A 26,818-nucleotide genomic window follows, 5' to 3' on the forward strand; every position below is an offset into this window, starting at 1 on the left:
AATTCCGTTTAACAGGAAACATTCCAGTCAGCCAGTATGTTCAAAAGCCAATTATTTTTGCATTAGCTAAATAAATCGGCAAAGCTCAGTAAAAAGACTTCTGTGTTTAAGGGAAAGCGATCTCGGAGCAATAAACCACACTGCTGCCAGGTCACCAGCACGTTCTGGTTCAGTCTCAGTGGCAGCGGTGATCGAAACCGCGTTAATCCAGCAAATCAGACATTGCCATTGATTTTATAGGATGGGGACAGAGTTATGAAAATCAGATTCTTACTGTTTCAGTGAGTTTCATGGTGGAACGGCGCAGAGGGCCCCAGAAAATTTTGGCATGGCGTAAGTGATGGCCTGAGTCACTCACACCATCATTTCCTGTGGAAAATCTGTGCATTAGTAATGGAGTACCACATAGATGCGCCATTACTATGGTGCAAGTTTTCAGCAAATTCTAGGATGGGAAGGTTTGGAGTGTATATTAACATTGGTACTGTCCTGCTATGGGCCTTGGAAAAAAACATTTCTAAGGGGATGTTCTGCAACCGAAGTGGGTGAAGACTTGACTCCAACTAGATGACAAGATGTTCCTCTCAAGACTGTTTGGTGCTTCTAGTCAAATTCTTAGGCAGTGAGTTTGTCTGTTTCTAATCAATGAAGCACCATGTTGCTTATATACAGAGGCATTCTATCTTGTTCAGAGGTTTTCCGGCCATCTCATCCCACATCAACCATGTATTATGACATCAATCACATAGCAGCATTAATGGAGGTTTTCAAGAAGTACATAGCTAAAAATGTGCCACCCTCATGGAAGGTGGAGAAAAGGATTATAGTGGGCTCCCCTGTCTTGTACCAAAATTTTGTTCCAACAAAATTAAAATTGACTTTGTTCTACATGTATAATAAAATAGAGCTCTCAATTCAAATAATTTACATTCAAGGATGATGAAACCTTGAAACCTTTGTAATTTGTATCTGACTAGTTTTGGAAACATTCCAAAAATAGTGGGAAGAGTAAGAATGCGGACTCCTGTTGTTGTGGATGGGGTGGGGATGAGGGGAAGGAGAAGCATGCTTATGTTGAGAGATTCAGGCAGACTATGCTCTGCCAGGTGTGCACTATTTATATGTACAGTGGTACCACAGCATTGTTTTCTTTTGAACCTTTAACCTTAAGTTGTTGCTATTGGCTTTTTTATGGTAGCTTAAGAAACTGCCTTTATAATGGCAATTTATTGAATTTGTTGCTTTGTATTCTGGACCATTTGGGAGAAGGAATGACTGATTGGACTGTTGACTTTCTTGCAACTTCTTGGCCCCAAGCTACCTGACAGCTCAGCAGATGGAACAAAGCATACTCTGATGGGGCAAAATAGGAAATATCACATGACACCCTCCAGACGCACTTACGTAAGGAAATATCACATTTTCATCCCCAGGGTAGAAGCTCAGTCAGAGATAAACTACAAGTAGGAATGCCAGCCTAGTCTGTAATGTGAGCCTATGACCGTTAATAAGTTGAATATACCTGATGTGACCACTGTGGAGCCTCTGGTGTAGTTCAAAATATCCAATTAGATAGCTGACTATTTAGTTCTATTTAATAATATTAAGTGTCCGGTCAGATGATTGAATTTCGATTCACATGCTGCTAAGTTAATGAGGCAGAAATCGCTCGGAGCGGTGAACCAACAGTGCTCGCCATTCCGTAGATTTATACTAACCCACTAACTTGCTGCAGCCTTTTCTTTGGACACTTCCTCGACTAGGAAGCAAAGAGCCCAGCGTCAGTTTAGGTGAAGCGAGGACATTGGTAGAAGTGAGAGGATCAATCTCTCCCCTCGACCAATCAGATCGCAGTATTTTTGACAAGCTGCGTTCACTGTCTCTGCCGGCTTCCAACATTAAACCAGGAAGTGAAAGGGACAACATTTTAAAATCAATGTAAAAACAGTTATAGACATTGAAATAAAGAGAGGATAAGAAATAAATAAATTAAAGAGACAGAAGGGAAAAGTAAAGGAAAATAATTTTTTAATTTAAAAAAATTTTTAATGACCAAAAACTCTTAAAATACAGAGTGATGCAACTCCACATTTTTAGAAGTTAATTTTTAGTTGTTTTGCAGGGGACTTAAGACTTACCGCGCTGTTAAAACTTAGTTTGGACCTGTATTTTTAAGCATACCATTTGGAGTAATTAGTTACTTTCCAGCTGGGCAGATAAGCAAGTTGGCGCTTTTTCAATGATTTCTCTGATTGCAGCATGCGATGTCCCTTTAATTCGAAGCTGTCATATCACCGGCGAACCACTAGGAGCAAGTTCTGGATTTCTGCGTTTCACTGCGCGTGTGCGAACGCGGAAACTTGCTCCTCCGTTTCGCTACTAACAACAGAGAGCGCTGTTGAGCTCTGTTATTTCGGGTCTGATTTCTGCCCCAATACGTTTTCCATGTGGTTCTGTTGAGCTTTATTAAAAATCAGTACAAAAGAATATTGATATTATTCATTATCCACCGTGGTAATATGTCAGTACAGCAGTTCTGGTCCCAATCTATATAATTCTGCTGAGACTTCTTCATAAATAAAACTATTAAAAAGGTCAGGAAAAGAAATTATGACACAGACAAACCAAGTTTGGTGACAGGATGCATTATTTTTAGGGTAAACTATATGGGAGCCATTTTACTGTGTGGGGGGTGGTGAGTCGCGTGACGCGCTACGTGATGCTCGGAGAGATTTTTGCTCCCGGGCCTCATTTCCGTATCGGAAGTCGAACTTCCACCCAAACCTGGCAGGAATCATTACCTGGCTGGCGGACGGGCGCATGATTTCGGGCAGCAGGAAGCCGCTGCAGGGGACACGATGGAATGGTACCTGGCACTTACGTAAGTGCGTCTGGAGGGTGTCATGGTCGGGGAAGGGGGGGTGGAAGCCGGGGAAGGGGAGGCCCAAGGTTTCCTTGTGGAGCCTGGCGGAGCACTGAAAAAGCTGCTGGAAAAGATTGGCCGAGAAATGTTAGCTGACCGATGGAAGAACTGATTACAAATGTATCATAATTCCCTCATGGGCAGATTTTGGTGACTATCTTTTTTAAATCCTAAATTAAAAGCCTGTTTTTAACTGTTCAATTTTGTATGCCAAAGTCAATAAAAAGTTTGAGTTCTGGCTTTCATCTTTCTATTACACCCATATACATTTTCCACTGCATTTATTATCTTAGCTTCAAAGTACTCAATCTAATAACTTCCAATTATACAAGAAATTCATTCTATAATTTTTAGAAAGTTCCTATTTTTCTACTGTAATGTAATTTCTTAGATGTTAAGAGGCCACCTTAGAGGTCTAATTAGCGATACTGTCTGCAGAGATAATTCGATTCATTATCAGAAACTGGTTTCCATGCTCCAACATATATGCTCAAATGCTCTACAAGTGCTCAAATTGTGTACGGTAAAAAGGAGATAGAAGCACTGGAGAACGTGCAAGAAAGATTTACAGAGATGATACCAGATGAGAGGTTATACCGATCAGGAAAGATTGAACAGGCTGGGGCTCTTTCCTCTAGAAAAGAGAAGGCTGAGGGGTGACCTGATAGAGGTCTTTAAAATTATGAAAGGGTTTGATAGGGTAGATGTAGAGAAGATGTTTCTACTTGTGGGCGAGTCCAAAACTAGGGACCAGAAATATAAGATTGTCACTAATAAATCCAATAAGGAATTCAGGAGAAATCTCTTTACCCAGAGAGTGGTTAGAATGTGGAACTTGCTACCACAAGGAGTAGTTGACGCGAACAGCAAAGATGCATTTCAGTGGAAGCTAGATAAGTACATGAGGGAGAAAGGAATAGAAGGATATGTTGATAGGGTGAGATGAAGTAGGGTGGGAGGAGGCTTGTGTGGAGCATAAACACCAGCACAGACCAGTTGGGCCAAATAGCCTGTTTCTGTGCTGTTAGTTCTATGTATTCAAAAATCTGTGGTGGAGGGAGGCGTTTTCTGATTATACTTGACGACGGGTACAACTGATCAAAAAACCACCTATTGTAAATTACCCATTCTTTAATTGTCATTGCAGTCCATAATTGTGCCAGTTCCCAACTGTGGTAAATCGCCCCATTTATACTTCTGGGCAGTTTGGGCAACAGCAGCACTAAGCATGCAAAAGATTCACTACCAAGCTGCGTTTGCAATTTTGATATTGTAAGCTGGAGTAATAAAAACAGAAAATGCTGTCAACGCTCCGCAGGTCAGGCAGCATCGGTGGAGAGAGGAAATAAGGATTAATGTTTCGGTTCGATGATCTTTCGTCAGAAAGCATTGACTTGAAATGGTAAACCTGCCTTCCTCTCTCCACAGATACTGCCTGACCTGCTGAGTGTTGGCAACATTGTCTGTTTTGATTTCAGATTTCCAGCATCTATTGTAATTTTCTTTTACAAATAGATGTGGACACTGGAAACTCTCCTGTCAATCCAAACCACACAATGGTCCTCCGATCCAAGTACCTCCAGCTGAGCACCCCTTTAAATACTGCTTCTGTAGCTTGAGAGGCCAATCCCACTAGGTTTTACTGACATGTTGGGCGCTGATGGAGACTTCTGTGATTTTGCGTTAAAATGACATAGGGTTCCTAATTGCGTCATAGGACCCCAATTTGTATGATTCATGAATTTCCCATCTACCGCTGGTGGGCTCCTTGGCCAACTATTAAACTGCACGGTCGCCAGCGGGAATGCAAGGGGATCGGAACGGTTAATCCTCTACAGCAATTCTAACCACCCGCCTAATCTATTCCTGCCAGATAGGCAGGGTTAAAATCACCACTTATGTATTTAAAATTCTCCAAAATCGGATTTAGATAACCAATTTTTGGGCTGTTAGAGCCTCAATAATAATTATCATTTTATATTTGGTCATAGAGCTAGTTAAAACTTTTCACTCTGTGATTTAGTAGAGCTCAAAAATATCAAAATACTGTTTTTTTTAAAAGGCATCCATTTTTCAATACAAAATCTGAATACTTAAATATATCAATCTATGCAGCATCCACATTTCAATATGAAAGAAAAGGCAACTTAAAATTATACCACAGGATACTGCAGTTCTGCATAATTTTAATTTACTTTATCCTAGTAGTGAAAAGCAGATGCTGTAAGTACTGAATTTGGAGCAAAACACAGATTAACATTAATCACTATTTTTAAGCTGTTAATTGAAGCACAAAGCAAAAGGTTTTAACTATCTCTGTGACGAACCATATTTTTTTGTTACCTAAATTAATTTAATTTAAGTTCCACTTGAAGGATTTCCAATATAGTTGCCAGTAACCTCTAAAGATGAAAGCTGCCTCAGCTGACCTTGAAAAGAGCATTAAATTACATCTATCGTGGTACCCACGAAGTTCAACAGAAAAATATTTTAAATATTTTATATATTAAACCTTTTAAAAATAATCAGAATACAATTTTTATCCTGTTAATGAGAAAAGTCTTACTAACCCCACCATGACTCTCACAAGCCTTACTTGCAAGATGAAGATCATACCTTATACTTGACCATTGAGTATTGTTTTACTTTTATTCACCATGAATGTTTGCCAATCTTCTCTTCTGAGCCACATCATCAATTAGCTCATCTATTTGTGTTTTAATTACTATTTAGTTAATATTTAGCTTCCTGCTACAGTGTTAACAAATATATGAATATGTTTCAGTGACTGCTCTTGGGACTTTGGGTAAGTCCCTTGCAAGTTTCACAGATTTTGAAAAGAATGTTTGATACGATCGGGAGCTAATCACCTGGAAAGTTATGAGATGCAAAATCTTTTGAAAATTATTATTCAAGAGATTGTATATGTTTGTTAATTATTCAAATGAAGAAAATACAGCAGATAGAATAGGTCCACAGAGAGCTCATTGTAAGCAGGCCAGCTTCCAGCTGTGCAGCAGATCTTCATATTGTGGTGACCTTTCTCTCCAGAAGGTCAATTGAGAAAACATCATGTCACGCCCCCTCCCCCACCCCACGAAAGTAAACAGTCCCTCACAAGGTCTTCCAAAACAATGAATCAAAGCAAAGAATTATAATTTTTCAAAACCAGTTATTATGCTGATTGACAGGATCCATACGGAGTGTAGTGCACTGAATGCATAATCATACGTGCATGGGAGGAGCTTTCTGTCAGAAATATTCTCATATTCAATGAACTCCAATTTGCAGATGTTCCAGACTGTAGGTAGGTAGGAGTTAGGTTGTAGAAAGTGTACATTGCAGAAATTGGGAGTTGGTGGCGTATTATGGGTCAGTAATGTTGAGAGAGTGGTCCAGGGTTTACGAGCGGCCGGGATGTGGGAGCTTTGTCATCAGAAATGTAAGTTTAAAGTTTTTTTTTTACTTACTCTATTGTCCCTCCCGGCTCCACATTAAATTCACGGGCTGTTGCCGGCCACAGCCCCCCCCCCCCCCCCGGACTATCCTCAGGACCTCGGTGTCGGAGATAGATGATCTTGATGCCTACCTCCACCGCCTGCAACTGGAGAGCTGCCTTTGGGGCCGTGAATGGCGCCCCACAACTCGCCGGTACGATCCTAATGAAGCCAGCAGACCAATTGGCCGTAGTCCTGCCACTGGCCTCATTTGGCGTGGGCGGTGCATGCTGCACTGGGATCGTGCCCTGATTCGGGTGCAATCCAATTTCTAGGCTAGAAGCATCTGGAAGTGACAATGACATTCATGAGGTTTTTGGCAGAGTTAGGGTTGGAGGCATATCTGTTGTCACCTAAATAATTATTTTTTTTCTGGAGGAGGTGGTGGTGAAGACGGCACCTACAGAAAGCAAATGTTGACTGTCACAGATGCCTCGTAGCACAGAGATGTGCTGTGGACCCACTCTAAATAAACAAACAGATTGAAATTGTGCATTGAATGGAATACCAGAGCTGCTCTTGCAGGTTTCACATGTGTGAACAGCAGCCCCCTTTGATCACAGGAGATTTTGCAGTTGTTATTTTCGCTGTGTGCTGGCCTGTTACTTGAATCCCTGAAACAACAAAAGGCACAAACACCTGCTTACGAGCTCAAGACAGGTGCAGTTAGTTGACTTCAGTAGCACTATGTGGACTGGATACAAACAAATGATACACGGTAGGAATAGGTGAAGCGAGCTGAATTCAAATGCAGAAAATCTACAACTTCCAAATGCCAATCTGAATAGCACAAAGATCAAAAAAAAAACAGGGTTTAGAGAAAAAGAGTTTAAAACTTAATCTTATTTGAGCTCTTTAGAACAGCAAGTGCTTTTCACAAACTGCTGTGAATAGTCTCTGACACTATTGGGGAAGGAAATCCAAGTATGAGAGTACTGGCTGTTTAAATACTATCAGATGACAATATTGTTGTGGGTGTACAGAATGGAGATTATAGGGTTTGCCTACACAGGGAGACATCTGAAACTCCTAATCAAGGAAATCTTTAGATAGATTGATTTGAAAGATGAGCTTTGATGAGCCAAATGGCCTTTTCATATCTCTGACTTTTCTTGTGCTAATTTATATTCTTTCATTTCAATCAATTCTCTAGTAACCAATCTTAGTGTTAAAGATCATGGGGGAGAAATTGGATAGGGGCCGTTTTTGGGCACAGGTAGCGTGATGTGCTATTACTCAGCGCCCAATGGCCCCTGCCCAAGCAGGACGCAAGTTTCTGCCCACCTGAGGACTCACCTGCAATCGGCGTTCCATTCCGGACCTTGCACATGGAATCAATGCAATTCGCACTTTCCACCATCAGAGGGAGCGCAATCTCTTAAAGGGAAATCTCTTAAAGGTACATGGTACCTATTATTTGCTAAAAATAACAGTCTGCTGTCTGCACAGAGTCTGAACGGAGATCAGACATCGCACACGTGAAACACAGATGCAGGTCCCATCCCTATTTTTACCCGCTGAGTTATGTTAAAACATTAAATAAAGGTTGTCCACTACTAAATCCCACATCCTCCAATCTGCACGCCAGACCTCATCAATCTGACAATTTGAGTTGGTACCAGGCCTGTGAGAGTGCTTTCACCAAGATTCTCCGCTATTGCACTAGAGACCTTGGTGCAAGAGGTGGACAGAAGGAGTGACATCCTTTATCCTCTGCGGGGGGGGGGGGGGGGCGGCATGAGGCCCTCTAGGCATATACCTAAAAGGCAGTGGGAGGCAGCAGGGTACGAAGTCAAAGCCAGGCGCACAGCATCATGAACATGGATGCAGTGCAAGAAGAAGTTCAATGCTTTGACATGAGTGGTCAAGGTGAGTGAGTTCAACTGTCAAGTGGCATCTCCTACCAACTGCACCATGCACTACACTCCCCATCGCCCACATACCCTTTCCATCAGTACTCAACTCTTCCAACCAGATGCTTCCTCTCGCCCTTATACATTCCCACTGTTTCAAACCGCTCACCCACAACTCACAGGCCACACACACTGGCAGCTATTCAACCATGACAGGTACATCACCCAGACACACGTCCCGTTTTCTTGCAGGAGAAGGTGGCACATATCAAGAGGCAGCAAGTGGCAGTGCCATTTAGCCTGTCGAGCCTGTTCCGCCATTCCATGACATCATGGTGGACATGTGATCTAACTGTATATACCCGCCTTAGCCCCTTATCCTTTAATACCCTTGTTTCACAGAAATCTAACAATCTCAGATTTAACATTCACATGTGAGCTAGCATCAACTGCCGTCTGCAGAAGAGCGTTCCAAACATTTCCCACCCTTTGTGTGTAGAAGCATTTCCTAACTTCACTCCTGCACGTTCTGGCTCTAAATGTTAGGCTATGTCCCCTAGTCCTCGTATTCGAGTGTAGGAGACCTCCAAAAACAGTTACAAATGTCTCGGCAGCCAGAAGCAACAATCCAGCAACTAACCTATAAATCCTGCATGGTCCCTTTAAATAGCACTGGTGGGGGTTCTCCAGACACTCAAAGACACGTTCAGATGGTTGGGGTTAAGACTTTTTTTATTCGTTCATGGGATGTGGGCATCGCTGGCGAGGCCGGCATTTATTGCCCATCCCTAATTGCCCGAGAGAAGGTGGTGGTGAGCCGCCGCCTTGAACCGCTGCAGTCCGTGTGGTGACTGTTCTCCCACAGTGCTGTTAGGAAGGGAGTTCCAGGATTTTGACCCAGCGACGATGAAGGAACGGCGATATATTTCCAAGTCGGGTTAGTGTGTGACTTGGAGGGGAATGTGCAGGCGGTGTTGTTCCCATGTGCCTGCTGCTCTTGTCCTTCTAGGTCGTAGAGGTCGCAGGTTTGGGAGGTGCTGTCGAAGAAGCCTTGGCAGTGCATCCTGTGGATGGTACACACTGCAGCCACAGTGCGCCGGTGGTGAAGGGAGTGAATGTTTAGGGTGGTGGATGGGGTGCCAATCAAGCGGGCTGCTTTATTTTGGATGGTGTCGAGCTTCTTGAGTGTTGTTGGAGCTGCACTCATCCAAGCAAGTGGAGAGTATTCCATCACACTCCTAACTTGTGCCTTGTAGATAGTGGAAAGGCTTTGGCGGGTGAGTGAGTTGAGTTGAGCATTAAGTCCCAAAATGGTTTCTATCACTTTAGATCAGTGTTGCACACTGATTGAAGCCATTTTCTCCAGTGTTCGTTACCTTTGCCTGCGCTAATTCCTATACCAAGATGGCGTCTGGCGCACGTCACGCTGGAAACTTGCGTGCGCATCCAAGACACCATCTTGGATGTCGGAGAGACCGCGTAGCGCCGAAACAACGGGCACTACACGGGCCAATTTAGTGCCCCCTATGTTGGAAATACACCATTGCTTGGTTGTAGTTCCCTCCAGAAAGTATGAAACTTAAAGGCAGAATGATTTACCACTTGACCATAAGAACATAAAAAATAGGAGCAGGAGTAGGCCATATGGCCCCTCGAGCCTGCTCCGCCATTTGATAAGATCATGGCTAATCTTCAGCCTCAACTCCACTCCACTTTCCCACCTGATCCCCATATCCCTTCATTACACTAGACTCTCAAAATCTATCTATCTCTGCCTTGAATATACTCAATGACTCAGCATCCACAGCCCTCTGGGGTAGAGCATTCCAAAGATTCACAACCCTCTGAGTGAAAAAAATCCTCCTCATCTCAGTCTTAAACAGTCTGACCCCTTATCCTGAGACTATGCCCCCTAGTTCTAGACTCTCCAGCCTTGGGAAATAACCTCTCAGCATCTACCCTGTCAAGCCCCCTCAGAATCTTGTATGTTTCAATGAGACCACCTCTCATTCTTCTAATCTCTGGAGAGTATAGGCCCATTCTACTCAAACTCTCCTCAGAGGACAACCCTCTCAACCCAGGTATCAATCTAGTGAACCTTCGTTGCACCGTTTCTAAGGCAAGTATATCCTTCCTTGGGTGAGGAGACCAAAACTGTACACAGTACTCCAGGTGCGGTCTTACCAAAGCCTTGCACAATTATACTAAGACTCCCTTACTCTTGTACTCCAACCCCTTGCAATAAAGGCCAACATGCCATTTGCCTCCTGAATTGCTTGCTGTGCCTGCATGCTAACTTTCTGTATTTCTTGTACGAGGACACCCAAATCCCTCTGAATACCAACATTTAATAGTTGCTCACCATTTAAAAAATATTCTGTTTCTCTGTTCTTCCGACCAAAGTGAATGACCTCACATTTCCTCACATTATACTCCATCTGCCACCTTCTTGCCCACTCACTTAACCTGTCTATATCCTTTTGCCGACTCTGTGTCCTCCTCACAGCTTACTTTCCCACCTTGCTTTGTATTGTCAACAAACTTGGATACATTACATTTGGTCCCTTCATCCAAGTCATTAATATAGATTGTAAATAGCTGAAGGCCCAAGCACCAAACCTTGCGACATCCCACTAGTTACAGCCTGCCAACCTGAAAATGATCTGTTTATTACTACTCCCTCTTTTCTGTCTGCTAACTTATCTCTATCCATGCTAATATATTACCCCCAACCCCATAAAGCCCTAATCTTGTGTAACAACCTTTTATGTGGCACCTTATTGAATGCCTTTTGAAAATCCAAATATACTACATCCGCTGGTTCCCCTTTATCTACTCTTCTCGTTACATCCTCAAAAAACTCTAATAAATTTGTTAAACATGATCTCCTTTCATAAAACCATGTTGACTCTGCTTAATCATATTACGATGTTCTAAGTGCCCAGTTACTACTTCCTTAATAATGGATTACTTCTGCTTTACTATTTCAGTTATGGGGAGCTATTGAAAACTCTTAGCTTGAATTCAGATGACATATGTTTTTTCTTCACTATTTGTCTTTCCTTAAAATTTTCTGGACCATTCACAGGTTGAGGGAGCATGCAGACTGCTCTTTCCTTGGACGCTTCAAGTGCTGCTCTGTAACTATCAATTCTATGAAGCTGGCTGGGCCTGCCACAACACTTGAACGCAGATGGAATAGTAGACAATCCCGCCAAAGGCAGTGTGGTGATGAGTGACTCCTATGAGCAGATGAAAGGATGACAAAAATAAAAATCCACACTGGTCTTGTCAGTTTTAATCTCGATTCTGCTCTTTGTCCTAGTCATGAAGTAGCATTTTTCTCACGTTCTTTGTTGTTCTAGCCTACTTATGATTTTATGAATTCCATTTCTTTTTGCTTGGACTGTATCTGTAGTGGTAGCACGTTCCTTCCACTCAACGTGTGTGTATATAGTTTTGACATTCTGTTCACTAAAAAACATCCATCAACTTGGTTTATCTCCTCTTGTATGGGAGAAAACAAAGTAATATTGCACCTGTATTCAGGTAATATATATGCAGTGAGAAATCATATTCTTGAAACACTGGTATGGTAGAAGCCCGTTTGTGGAACCATTTGTTCACTGTGCCCCTGTATTACTTCAGTTGCAATTACAAAGAAAAGTACAGAGGAGAGAAGCTATTCAGTCCATCTGGTTCATCCCTCCATTCAAACATATGATTTCCTCCCCCCCACCCCCCACCTTCCCCCCCCCCCCCCCTGCAAATTTCACAACATCTTGGAGTGTCAGCTTGGTTCACTGGTAGCACTCTCACCACAAAATCAGAAGATCAAGCTCTGCTACAGGACTTGAACACATAATGTTGGATGACACTTCAGTGCTGCACTGAGGGAGTGCTGCATCTTTCAGATGGAGGCGTTATGCTGAGGCCCCATCCGCCCTATGTTAACTGACCTGTGTATTTCCAGCCTAGCGAGAACAGGAGTCAGGCCAGAAGAGTCCCGAGGAGGTGAGTTTTTAAAAGTTCTTTTAACTTTCTTTGTGGGACCAGGAGGAACCGGAGTGCTCCTATGGGCCCCACAAGGAAAGTTTATGCCTCCCTTGCCCCGGATTCCCCCTCATCTCAATCAGAAGGCCATTTCATAACCCCCTCCCCTAAAACTACCTGAAGGTTGGGACCATTCCTTCAGTCCCCGGTAGTGGCCTCCTGCCGCACGACATTCACTCACGCCCGCTGGCCGGTGTTTCTTCCTGCCCGTTTTGAGTGGGAAACTCACCAGGGACATACCAATGAAGCCTGGGAGTTAAATTATTCTGGGTCTCACGCTGCCATGGTCACGACGGTTTGCCGCCGCCTGCCCGAATCCCGCCCTGAGTTAAAATCTGGCCTCCGAACTCCGGACACTGACGTCAATTTTGACGAATTGACCCATTCCTTAGCAGGGTTTTTTTTTCCACCCATTGCCCAGAAATTACAAACTAAACATTCTAGTTTTACCTTGCAAAGCTGAAAGTTGGGGCTATATTATAGTTTCGATAGTTTCAACATGTGCACAATGAAATTCATGTTTTTGTACATCAAAATTGTGGCTTTCTTTACCCTGCACTGGAAAGAATATAATAGTGAACATGCTTTGGAAGTATTTGCATATTCCTGCTTATTAACAAAGTTTAATTTCAATCTTTGACCTGCTATACACAGGAAAAAAATACAATATATTTGCTATCAATATATATTTAGTGCTGAAAGCCATAATTATTTTGTCTTGGTGTCCTAGAATCATCTTTTCGGGGAAGAACTTATGCAAGAAACCATTAGTAATATACATTAAACTTGAATAGTAATTCCATTGCGAATGCTGTTGTTATGTGAAAATCAGCTTCAGTTTGCCAGTAAAGAAAAGGTCCTCGTGATCTTAACAAAGATCTGTTAACAGAACAAATGAGGCTGGAATAAATACAGAGGGCTCCTTGATAACTGCAGATCATGAAGTGCTTAAACAGTAATGCACAAGTAATTCTCCAAAGTATTGAAGTGCTAATGAAATTATTCTGTCTTTAAGTTTTTCCTTTCCTCAGAAGTACAAACAATACTGTCCCTATGCAAATATGACTTCATAAGATAAGTTCCAAGTTTTAGTTTTAAGAGGTGTTAAATGTATTAAGTGTTCATACAATAATACCACAGAACCTGCTAGTAAGGATTTCGGTTCTTTATGACAAAGCTTATGATTTCAAAGAAGTGTAACAAATTTCTTTCAATAGCATCCAGTAGCAATAGAAAGAGAATTAACTAGAGTGTTGCTGTGCTGTATATTTATGTTTATGACTTGGGAATTGAGTTGGGGAGAACTAACCTTTGGTGATCGTTATTGCTTACACAACATCAATCACTATTTCATTCTGTTTAAAGACTACGATCTTTCACACAGCCTTTTCTTCTTAATTCAAATTATCTGATAGTTAACATTTTTGTAAGCTCTAAATTCCTACTCTTATTTACGTTGCTTAATTAAAATTATTTAATATTTTTACTACCAAAAAAACTTTGAATCATCAGCAGGAGACTGTAGATGATTTATTTTAGTCAAGTTTGAGAACTTTGTGCTGACTTGATTGTCACATAGATAGCCATGACATGTTTTTTTTTCCTGTTTAATATTTATGAGTAAATCGTATCACAGTTGACTCACTTCTTTTTGGTCCTCCATTTTTGTGGCTAATTTTTTCCTCTTGCCTCTATCTCTCCTGAATCACAGAATGTTACACCAAGGAAACAGGTCATCCGGTCAAGTCTATGCCAAAAGGAGCCACCTCATGATCATAAGAACATAATTGTAAACAATTTTACAACACCAAGTTATAGTCCAGCAATTTTATTTTAAATTCACAAGCTTTCGGAGATTTTCTCCTTCCTCACACATTTGCCTGAGGAAGGAGAAAATCTCCGAAAGCTTGTGAATTTAAAATAAAATTGCTGGACTATAACTTGGTGTTGTAAAATTGTTTACAATTGTCAACCCCAGTCCATCACCGGCATCTCCACATCATAAGAACATAAGAAATAGGAGCAGGAGTAGGCCAATCGGCCCCTCGAGCCCGCTCCGCCATTCAATAAGATCATGGCTGATCTGATCCTAACCTCAAATCTAAATTCATGTCCAATTTCCTGCCCGCTCCCCGTAACCCCTAATCCCCTTTACTTCTAGGAAACTGTCGATTTCTGTTTTAAATTTATTTAATGATGTAGCTTCCACAGCTTCCTGGGGCAGCAAATTCCACAGACCTACTACCCTCTGAGTGAAGAAGTTTCTCCTCATCTCAGTTTTGAAAGAGCAGCCCCTTATTCTAAGATTATGCCCCCTAGTTCTAGTTTCACCCATCCTTGGGAACATCCTTACCGCATCCACCCGATCAAGCCCCTTCACAATCTTATATGTTTCAATAAGATCGTCTCTCATTCTTCTGAACTCCAATGAGTAGAGTCCCAATCTACTCAACCTCTCCTCATATGTCTGCCCCCTCATCCCCGGGATTAACCGAGTGAACCTTCTTTGTACTGCCTCGAGAGCAAGTATGTCTTTTCTTAAGTATGGACACCAAAACTGTATGCAGTATTCCAGGTGCGGCCTCACTAATACCTTATATAACTGCAGCAATACCTCCCTGTTTTTATATTCTATCCCCCTAGCAATAAAAGCCAACATTCCGTTGGCCTTCTTGATCACCTGCTGCACCTGCATACTAACTTTTTGATCTTCTTGCACTAGGACCCCCAGATCCCTTTGTACTGCAGTACTTTCCAGTTTCTCGCCTTTAAGATAATAACTTGCTCTCTGATTTTTCCTGCCAAAGTGCATAACCTCACATTTTCCAATATTGTATTGCATCTGCCAAATCTCCACCCACTCACCCAGCCTGTCTATATCCCCTTGTAGGTTTTTTATGTCCTCCTCACTCTCCACTTTCCCTCCCATCTTTGTATCATCTGCAAACTTTGATACGTTATACTCGGTCCCCTCCTCCAAATCGTTAATATAGATTGTAAAGAGTTGGGGACCCAGCACCGACCCCTGCGGAACACCACTGGCCACTGGTTGCCAGTCCGAGAATGAACCATTTATCCCAACTCTCTGCTATCCTTTCAATATTCTTTTTCAAGTAACTATCTAATTCCCTTTTTAAAAAAAAAAGATGGACTCTGCTTCCAGGATGATTTATGAATGAGAAATCCACATTCTAACCAACCTCTGTGAATAATTATTTTTGAGAGTTATCATAAGTTTGTGGCTTTCTTTGCCTTCTCACCAAAAAGTGGAAAAAGCTTATAACTATTTACTTTATCCTAACACTTCATAATCTTGAAGTCTTCTATCACGTTAGCCCTTAACTTTCTCATCTATACTGATAAAATCCTAACTTCTCAAGTATCTCTTTATAACTAACCCTTCATCCTTGGTAACATTCTAGTGAACCTATGCTGTCCCTTTTCAATTATTTTTATATCTTTCTTACATTGGGGGTCCCTGAAAATGTACACTACACTCCAACTTCTGCCTACATAAGGTATCATATAAGTTCAACATGACTTCCTTCCTCTTGCATTCTATGCCCCTAGCTACAAAAACAAGGATTCCATTTGCCACCTCTACTCCTTTGAAATTCTTACTATTTAGAATATTAACCTATTCTTACTTCCAAACTGTATTCATTCACATTTTTCTACTTTGAACTGTGTCGACAACCTACAGACACATTGTGCTGGCCTATGTCCTCCTGGCATCTTTCATAATTTGCCATTCCCATCACTCCCTTCCCCCCCCCCCCAAAAAAAAATCCGGCGTCAACAACAAATTTCAATATTCTCTCAATTCCTGGATGTGCTTAATCTACATGACTTCTGGGACTCTATGTACAGGATCTAATTCCTGATCTTCCTTACATACTTGATTCCAACATGAAACACAATTGATTCACCTTCACTTCTAAGAGTTTCTGCACAGCGCTGTACAACTTTCCCTGGCATGTGGGAGGCAACATTCAGAACAGTTAGAGAAGTGATTGTCTGCTCCTCTGTTGGATCTTCCACTACCACTATGTTCCTGCACTTAATTCTCATATCTTTCCCCCCCCCCCCCGATAATTACTTGCTCCTTGCTCCTCAATGACATGGTATTGTTTATGATTTCCCTTTGGAATCACCACTCTTGTCTATGTCAAAGGTATCCAGCTCTATATACTTATCAGACAGCTTAAGACTTCCAGGAGTTTCCTGCACTGCATCTACCTGACTTCTCCTTTACCCCCAGTGGATGATCACCCAATTCCCTTCCTCACTATTTCTCTCTAGCTGTAGGAAGGATTCCTGCAGCACACATTACGTCCTGTAATGTGCATTGGAGAAACCTTTCCTCTTCCAAGTAATGCAGCCTCACAACTTAGCTCAGTGGTACCCCGAGTCAGAACTCTGGGCTTGAGCTTGAGCCCCACTGCAGAACTTTGGCATATAATCTAGGCTGACATTCCACTGAAGGACTGAGGGAGTGCTGCATCGTCAGAGGTGCCATCTTTCAGATGAGACGAAGGCCCCTTCAGTGCCAGAAGGTTTCTATTGCAACACAGCAGCTGGCTAAAGCTCATTTCATGCTTTTGATTGTCAAGTGAATTTATAGAACATTATATGAACAAACAAATAAGTAACAGTAATCTAGTTCACATATATTTACAGCAGATATTAGAAAGAACTTGCATTTATGTAGAATCCTTTAAGGCCTTAGGATATCCCAAGTGCTTCACAGCAAATGAATTACTTTTGAAGTGTAGTCACTGTTGTAACGTAGGGAAACACAGCAGCCAATTTACACACAGCAATGAACGAGAAATGGCAATGAGATAAATGACCAGCTAATCTGTTTTAGTGATGTTGGTTGAGAGATAAATGTTGCCCCAGCACATCAGGAGAACTCTCGTGCTCTTCTTCGAATAGTGCTATGGGATCTTATACATACACCTAAGAAAGCAGATGGGGCCTCTGATTAACTTCTCATCTAAAACACAGCACCTGCAACAGTACAGCACTCCATCTACTGCACTGAATTGTCTGCCTAGATTATGTGTTCATCTCTAGGGTAGGGCTTGAACCCATAATTTTCTGACTCAGAGGCAAAAGTGCTACCACTGAGTCAAGGCTGACACTTACTTTAGCTCCTGAAAAGGAAAATAACAAATGTTTGCAATCTCTATGCTACACTATTATATAGTTAACATCATTAATCTTTTCTCCTTGCATCCTTACTAACTGCAGGTGATGATAAGCCTGAACTGAGTTTCAAATCAACTCATTGGTATGAACATTTCCTGCTTTTAAATACTGCCCAAGCAGTTATGGACTTGAATAACTGTAATCTCAATTTAAAAGAATATTATGTTTGAGGAAACAGGAAGTAGTGCAGGGAGTGTTGAAATAACAGATATTCAATACTGAATGTCTATAACAATGACAACAGCTCAGAGAAGGGCAGCCTTAAGCAAAACCATGACTCCATGGAGCAAGTAGTTAACAAAGATGGAGAAGTGAACTGCAGTAATGCAATGGTAATAGGAGATTCCAGAGTCAGGAATAGATGGGTTCTATTGTAGTCCCAGCCGAAAATCCCAAATGGTGCATTGCCTCCCAGGTGTCAGGGCAAAAGATTTAGAGGGAAGGGGAACAGCCAGAAGTCATGATACTTATTGAAACTGGCAACAAGGGAATTTCAACAATTAGGAGACAAATTAAAGAGTAGGACCTCAATGATCTCAGGATTACTCCCAGTGCCATGCGCTAGTCGGTATAGGAGTAGGAAGAAAAGGGAGTTAGGTGTCTGTCTGGAAAAAGTGTATAGGAGGGAAGAGTTCAGATTCTTGGATTAGTCCTGGGGCAGGAGTAGCTTGTATGGATAGGCTTTATTTGAACAAGGCTGGGACCAACGTCCTTGCTGGGAGAGTAACTAATGCTGTGTGGGAGGGTTTAATCTAATCTGACAGAAGGAAGGAAAGCAAAAGGGACAAGGAGTGTAGACAAGATGAGAGAGAAAAACAGCAAAGTTATAAAGAACAGATCAGAAGGAGGAGGGATTAAAATAAGTGATGCCATCAAACAGACAGAAGAAGGTTTGAATTGTATGTATGTAAGTGCAAAAAGTGTATTGCGAATAAAGGTAGACATAATTTGCTATGGCGATGTATGATATAATAATGCTAAAAAACATGGCTTAAGCTAAGTCAGGATTGAGAGCTGAACAGTACTGGTTACAAGGAAAGAGGTAGTACCAATCTAGTTCTGGGAAATTAAGTGGATCATATAATTGAGATAAGGGTAGAAGAACATCTAGGAAACAATGACCGTAGCATAATTAGTTGTGATGGAAAAAGAGAGGGAACAGTCAAAGATAAAGATACTTGACTGGAAAAGAGCTAATTTTAGTGGGATTGCCCAGATAAATTAAGAAAAAAAGATTGGAAAGGCTGAGAGGGTATGAAGAAAGACTGTCTGATGACATAAAGGGAAATAGCAAAGGGTTTTATAAACCCATAAAAAGTAAAAGAATAGTTAGAGAGGGAAAGTCTAAATAGTGCTGTAAAAGGTAATCTTTTGGAGGAGGCAAGAATGGATCAGATACTAAATAAATACTTTGCCTTGATTTTCTCAAAAGTATGTGGGAATGAAAGGGAACAAGAGGGGGAAGTGGAGCAATTAGAGAGGATAACTATAAATAGGGAACTAATACTGAAAAAAATTGGTGGAAGTCAGAAAGTGGAAAAGGCACCAGACCCTGATGGCAGGCATTCTAGGATGCTGAGGGAAGTCGGAGAGGAAATAGGAGACTCTGACCGCAATCTTTCAAACATCCTTCGATATGGAAGTTGTGCCAGAAGACTGGAAGGTTGCCAATATAATGGGCCAGATTTTGCTCTCTAAGTAACAGAGAGGCTAATGGCGCTCGCCGTTATTTACGTACAAATGGTGCAGCAACTTCAGGCGAGGGGGAGATGCGTGGTTAAACACAAATATCCAAAAGTTGCTGTCCGAGTTGCACCGCTCCACTGCCTGCCTCAATATTGAAATGCATTGAATGGTGTGAAGTTACTGTATTTGCGCAGTAGTTATGAACTAAACTCGCCACAGAAAGTTAAGTCTTGTCATTTCAAGGATAAGTAGTCTTCTAACAACGTGATAAGTATTAATAACTGCCGGTCAACCTTTCTGGCACTGAAAATTAACTATTACAAGTGTGAGGACTCATTCCTTCAGATATTAATGGTTGGAGATTTAAAAAAGTAAAATTTTAGATTAATTTTTATTTTACTTTTCCTCTCTGTCTCTTTTTTCATTCTCAATCCAACCTTTCTTTCTCTTTATTTCTCTTTCTGTACCTGATTTGACATTGAATTCACCCACTCTAACTTACACTTCCTTACAGTCCTTGTGCTGTTTATTTCACAATCCCTCAATCTGATTTGTTAAGGAGATACTTGCTTGTCCTGTTCACTCAGGTCCTGTTTCTCTCGCTGCGATGTTATCAGCTCGCACTTTCAGCAACTTGTCACGCAAAAAATTTAAAAAACCTAAACGTGCAAGGGCAAGTCTAACTAACGGCAGATGCCATTAGATGCCTTGCTACAGCAAAATCTGGTCTAATATCTGTTTAAAAAGGAAGAAAGGCACAAACCAGGTTACTGTAGACCAATCACCCTAACATAGTGGGTAAGGTTGTGGAAGCCATAATAAAGGATGAAATTAATACTCACTTAGAAAGACGATGGGTTAATTAAGGACAGTCAGCACGGATTTGTGAAAGACAAGTCATGTCTGTAAACTTAATAACTTGAGGGAAATAATGGAGTGTTTTGATAAAGAAAATGTAATAGATGCTATGTGTATGGATTTTCAGAAAGCATTTGATAAGGTGCCACATAGGCTTGTTAAAATATAACTTATGGTATTAAAGGAAATGTGGCAGCATGGATAAAGTTTTGGTTAAAGGACGGAAGTGATTTAAACAGTGTCCCCCAGGGGTCAGTGTTGGGATCATGGCTCTTTTCAATATCAGTAAATGATCTGGACTTGGGTATGGAAGGTACAACATCAAAATTTGCAGGCAACACAAAAATAGGGAGTGTGCTTAACTGTGAAAAGTACAGTAGTAACTTCAGAAGGACATAGAACCGGTTAGTACATTGGACAGATAGATGCCTAATGAAATTTAGTGATGAGAAATGTGAGGTAATACATTTTGGGAGGAAGAATGAAAGGATGCATTCTCCAAATGATAAAGCTTTAAAAAGCTTTAGAAGTGGAGAGACTTAGAAGTTTAAATGCACAGATGGTAGTGGTAGGACAAATTGATAAACGTGTAAAGAAAAAAAGAGATTCTAGGTTTTATAAATGGGGTATGGAGTATAAAAGTAAAGAGGTAATCCTAAACATATACAAATCATTGATTAGGCTGCAGTTAGAATATTGTGTCCAGTTTTGAGCACCCTACTTTAGGAAAGATTAAGGTCATGGAGAATTTCTAGGAGAGAGACACTGGGATGATATCAGCCATAAGAGACTTAGTTGTGAGGAGACACTAAAGAAACTGGTGCTCTTTTCACTAGAGCAGAGGGGAAAGCTGATGGAGGTCAAAATACTAAAGGGTTTTGATATAGTAAATAGGGAAAAACTCTTTTATACTGTTTGCGTCAATCACTAGGGGGTATAAATTGAAGATCATCACCATACGAGAAGAGAAAGGTTAGAATTTTTTTCCACTCCATTTGCGTGTAACTACACAAAAATGGGCACACACCAGAAATGACAGCAGAAAATGAGGCGGGTGATAAACTGAGTATATATCATAGAATCATAGAAGTTACAACATGGAAACAGGCCCTTCGGCCCAACATGTCCATGTCGCCCAGTTTATACCACTAAGCTAGTCCCAATTTCCTACACTTGGCCCATATCCCTCTATACCCATCTTACCCATGTAACTGTCCAAATGCTTTTTAAAAGACAAAATTGTACCCGCCTCTACTACTGCCTCTGGCAGCTCGTTCCAGACACTCACCACCCTTTGAGTGAAAAAATTGCCCCTCTGGACCCTTTTGTATCTCTCCCCTCTCACCTTAAATCTATGCCCCCTCGTTATAGACTCCCCTACCTTTGGGAAAAGATTTTGACTATCGACCTTATGTGTGCCCCTCATTATTTTATAGACTTCTATAAGATCACCCCTTAACCTCCTACTCTCCAGGGAAATAAGTCCCAGTCTGTCTAACCTCTCCCTGTAAGTCAAACCATCAAGTCCCGGTAGCATCCTAGTAAATCTTTTCTGCACTCTTTCTAGTTTAATAATATCCTTTCTATAATAGGGTGACCAGAACTGTACACAGTACTCCAAGTGTGGCCTCACCAATGCCCTGTACAACTTCAACAAGACATCCCAACTCCTGTATTCAATGTTCTGACCAATGAAACCAAGCATGCCGAATGCCTTCTTCACCACCCTATCCACCTGTGACTCCACTTTCAAGGAGCTATGAATCTGTACTCCTAGATCTCTTTGTTCTATAACTCTCCCCAACGCCCTACCATTAACGGAGTAGGTCCTGGCCCGATTCGATCGACCAAAATGCATCACCTCACATTTATCTAAATTAAACTCCATCTGCCATTCATCGGCCCACTGGCCCAATTTATCAAGATCCCGTTGCAATCCCAGATAACCTTCTTCACTGTCCACAATGCCACCAATCTTGGTGTCATCTGCAAACTTACCTCCTAAATTCTCATCCAAATCATTAATATAAATAACAAATAACAGCGGACCCAGCACCGATCCCTGAGGCACACCGCTGGACACAGGCATCCAGTTTGAAAAACAACCCTCTACAACCACCCTCTGTCTTCTGTCGTCAAGCCAATTTTGTATCCAATTGGCTACCTCACCTTGGATCCCATGAGATTTAACCTTATGTAACAACCTACCATGCGGTACCTTGTCAAATGCTTTGCTGAAGTCCATGTAGACCACGTCTACTGCACAGCCCTCATCTATCTTCTTGGTTACCCCTTCAAAAAACTCAATCAAATTCGTGAGACATGATTTTCCTCTCACAAAACCATGCTGACTGTTCCTAATTAGTCCCTGCCTCTCCAAATGCCTGTAGATCCTGTCTCTCAGAATACCCTCTAACAACTTACCCACTACAGATGTCAGGCTCACCGGTCTGTAGTTCCCAGGCTTTTCCCTGCCGCCCTTCTTAAACAAAGGCACAACATTTGCTACCCTCCAATCTTCAGGCACCTCACCTGTAGCGGTGGATGATTTAAATATCTCTGCTAGGGGACCCGCAATTTCCTCCCTAACCTCCCATAACGTCCTGGGATACATTTCATCAGGTCCTGGAGATTTATCTACATAACAAAACTACATTCAGTTTTCCAATTGGGATTTGTGAGCACCCAATTTGAAAAGCTAGGCTAGAGAGTCTTCATTTCTGTTACCTGCTCAATTCTGATTGATGGAATGAAGAATTCACTCATTCTGTGAGAGTTGATCGAAGAGCCAAAAATTGAAACAGAAGCTCATGTAAACTTTAAAGGGTTCACATTCAATCGGCTGGAGACTATATTGGCATTGGAAACGTCTGAATGGAAAGTGGTCTTATTTAGTTGAGCACCTATGTATGTATGGTTACAACAGCATCTTTTTTAAAAAAAAGTTGACACTAAATGGGGAAAAAAGGAGACAGAATATCACAATTTATATTGCTGGTTTCAGAGTTTAGCCACAGTTACAAATGTAGCTTTTATGGTCAAATCACAGCGACAGTTGAGAGTCATGCTCTAAACTGTCTCTTGCAATGCCACCTTGTGGAAAAATTTGCAGATAACTTTTTTTTTTAAATAGTAGATGGCATAGGAACAGCATATACCTGGAGACCACTGTAACAGAAATATATATCCCATGAAATTGACCCTGATGGTTGCTGAAAGCACAGAAAGACTCGGAGAAATTACACTAGGGTACCAACAACAATGTGCATTTATATAGCTCCATTAATGTAGAAAAACGCCCCAAGGTGATGTGATCAGACAAAAATGGATGCCGAGTCAAAAAGGGGATATTAGGAATGGTAACTAAAAGCTTGGTCAAAGAGTACCAATGGACATGCCACATGGCTTAATATTTGCTCCTAAAGTACTTATTAGTAAATGAGATATATCTCTGATATTGAATGTCTGGATCACTGTCGTACTGGTGACACTGAATGAGAGTTCCAGAGGCAAAATAAGCAGTGAGTGAAGCTTTGCTGCTGCCATTCTGTGCAGACGTTATGGAATGCTGAGGTGCAGCTGGAGCATCTCTCGTGTTGCTGTGTAAACGTGAAGTACAAACTACAACCATCATCCTGTGGCCAAGCTATTCATCCTCCATATGTTGGAGAGCAGACTCTGGTATTGAGTTGGTCTTCTCCATCAACTCCATCGGTCTGCATGGCTTTGGACTATAATGAATCCAGAAACAAGAGATGGGTTTTCTCTGCTGCCTTAGATAGAGGGGTACAGACACTGGATAGGTGTAGGCTTGTAGAAAACAAATCATCTATGGTAATAAGTGAGTGGTGAGTGTAGGAATTAGGAGCAGAGGGAGAAGGAGGTACTAAATGATTTAAACCAAGGAATTATAAACTAATCTATCAGCTTTTAAAACTTAAATTAAAAAAATACATAAAATTTAAAAATAAGACTAAGACTGAGGGGAGCATAAACTGAGCCGCACGAGGTAACAGAAATCAAGAAAAAGTCAAAAAGTGATGTCACAAGACAAGGAGGAGTGCCACGGGTGAGTCAGTAAGTATTTAGTTAATTGATTAGTGTTTTTAGTAGTGATTGTTCTTAGTGTTTAGTGTCTTTAGTGGTTGGTTTGTGATTTAGTGACAGATAAATGGTAAATTGCTTTAAAGCTAAACAGTTTAAATAACTAGCTAACATGGCAGGACAGCTCAATCTCCATTCTGTGATGAGTTTTGGCTCTTGTTTATTGCCTCTCCTGGGAGATTGAGTGGATAGAGAATGTGGGGGTGAGGGGGAAATTGGTGTGTGAGAATCCACCATTGTCTGGGTGGGACATCAAGATTCCTGGGCCTGATGGCCCTTTCTTGCCCTTCTTTTCGTGTGCCTCAGCTGGGGGCACAATAGGGGGGCACCACGATTAACCTCAGCGGTCCTGGACTAATGATCAGCCAAGGTTCTAGCTCCTGATCACTGCGTCGTGACCTCTTTCCCCCCCCCCCACCCCCCACCCCCACCATTGCGCATGTAGACTCTGGGTAAGGATGAGATCGGGCTCGGCTGCTGATGAACCTTCACAGTTGAACAGCCTGCCAACGCCCGCCATCTAAGTTCACACATGAAGAATGAGCAAGATAGATTCAATAGTAACTTTCAAAAGGGAATTGGATATGTACTTGTAAAGGAAAAATTTGCAGGGCCACAGGGAAAGAGTGGGGTAGTGGGACTAATTGGATAGCTCTTTCAAAGAACCAGCACAGGCATGATGGGCTGAATGGCCTCCTCCTGTGCTGTAAGATTTTATCATTCTAGTAACTTTCAAAGGGGGAATTAGATAAATACTCGAAGAGAAAAAATTTACAGGACTATGGGGAAAGAACAGGGGAATGGGACTAATTGGATAGCTCTTTCAAAGAGCTGGCATAAGCATATTGGGCCGAATGGCCTCCTGTGCTGTACCTACTATGAAGTGGGGCTGAGTTTCTTGGAGATTCTTCTGCCACCTTTTTCAGCCATTTATTGCCTTGGTAGATCAGATGCGAGAACCTAGCAAAATGGCTGAATGTTTATCCAGAAAGATTAAAATCTCTTCAGTTATAGAGATACTGACTTTGTCATCTTAACACTGATGAGCACACACCATTTATCTGCCCCAGTCCAATTCTGTCTATATCAATCAGTAGTGATTCATTCACGTGGGAAGTTAACTGTTCTGTAGATTTTGTTATCTTAGCAAAGGGATCAGCATCACTTTTGATAAATCGAATAGGTAAAGAATGAAGTAGAAAGGAAGCTGGAGGAATGCAGATCAATTACCACAAAGGGTCATTACAGCCTTAGTGGAGCAGGTTAAAAAGAAAATTAAGACAACTGCTGCAGAGCAATAACAACAACTTGCTTTTATATAGCACCTTTAGCGTAGTAAAACATCCCAAGGCGCTTCACAGGAGCGTTATCAGACAAAATTTTGACAACTCCCTCAGTACTGGGAGTATATGCAGAAGTCCTGCATTGGATCTTGAACCCACAACCTTCTGACTCATTGGGCTCGAATTTGCCAGGCCTGCGGGTTTCTGGCGGGTTGGGTTTCGGGAGCGTGGTCAACACGCTCGGCGAAATTAGTGGGTTGCCCGCGCGATCGTAGCAGGCAACACACTAATAGGAATCAATTACCTGCTCCTCCGGGCTCCGCGCTGCTGGTCTGCGCGTCGGGCGGGCTGCGCATGCGCAGTACGATCTGTCAGCTGGAGGCTCTCTAGTTAAAGGGGCAGTCCTCCACTGACAGATGCTGCAACCAATGGAACAAATTGCAGCATGGAGCAGCCCAGGGGGAAGGCTGCTCCCAGTTTAACGATGCCTCACCCCAGGTATCATCAGATGGGGTGAGGAGGAGGGGGAGGACACAGATCTTCCCCCTGGCGGGCGGGAGGAAGCGGCCTGCCTCTGCCACCAAGAAGGCCTGGCTCGAGGTGGCAGAGGGGGTCACCTGCGCCACCAACATATCGCCCACCTGCATACAGTGCAGGAGGCGCTCCAATGACCGCAGTAGGTCAGCTGCAGTGAGAACACGAAGTCTTTCCCCTACACTCCGTCTGCCACAACACTGCCCCCACCCCACATCTCCTTCGGCACCGCCAACACTACTCTGTCACATCACCCTTCATACCCACTCAAACCCCATCCTCATCTTACCTCCACCTACTCACCTCGCCAGTACTCATCCTGCCACTAACACGCAACCCAATCCTCATACAATCTCATTGCTCCATCCCATACTCACTCTCTCGTGCATCTCCCTCACGGCCAGCCTCACTCAACCTGCCACCACCTGTGCTGCAGCCACAGGGCATGCATCACATATGTGCAGTAGGCAGCGTAAGGCAAACGTGTCGTGAGCATGAAGGGGGTGCACAAGGGTGTCTGAGGGTTTGTCCTGGGTGTTACCTATATTGAATTTCAGAGCAACAAACAGCACACATTATATTGACACCACCACTGCCATGTCTCCGCGAATCCTGTCCGTTGTGTCCAATAATGCCCGCTCCTGGGTATCACTATGAGGACCCACCACTGATGCCACCCATCGTGTTACTGCAGAGTAGGTGCAGGTGTATTTGCAGGGCTCTTCCGCGCAGACGACTGAGAGACATCGGCGGTGTAGCCGGCTGCACCCTGGAAGGATGCGGAGGAGAAGTTGTGGAGGGCAGTGGTGACTT

General features: G+C 42.3%; 1 protein-coding gene across 3 annotated transcripts in view; it reads left to right on the top strand.

Moving 5' to 3' along the window:
- The window catches only part of tpk1 (thiamin pyrophosphokinase 1), a 313,195-nt gene that overhangs the window by 183,568 nt on the left and 102,809 nt on the right, over positions 1 to 26,818 (top strand). The window lies entirely within an intron of this gene.

This window comes from Heptranchias perlo, chromosome 2 (assembly GCF_035084215.1).
Source record: "Heptranchias perlo isolate sHepPer1 chromosome 2, sHepPer1.hap1, whole genome shotgun sequence".
Taxonomy (NCBI): domain Eukaryota; kingdom Metazoa; phylum Chordata; class Chondrichthyes; order Hexanchiformes; family Hexanchidae; genus Heptranchias; species Heptranchias perlo.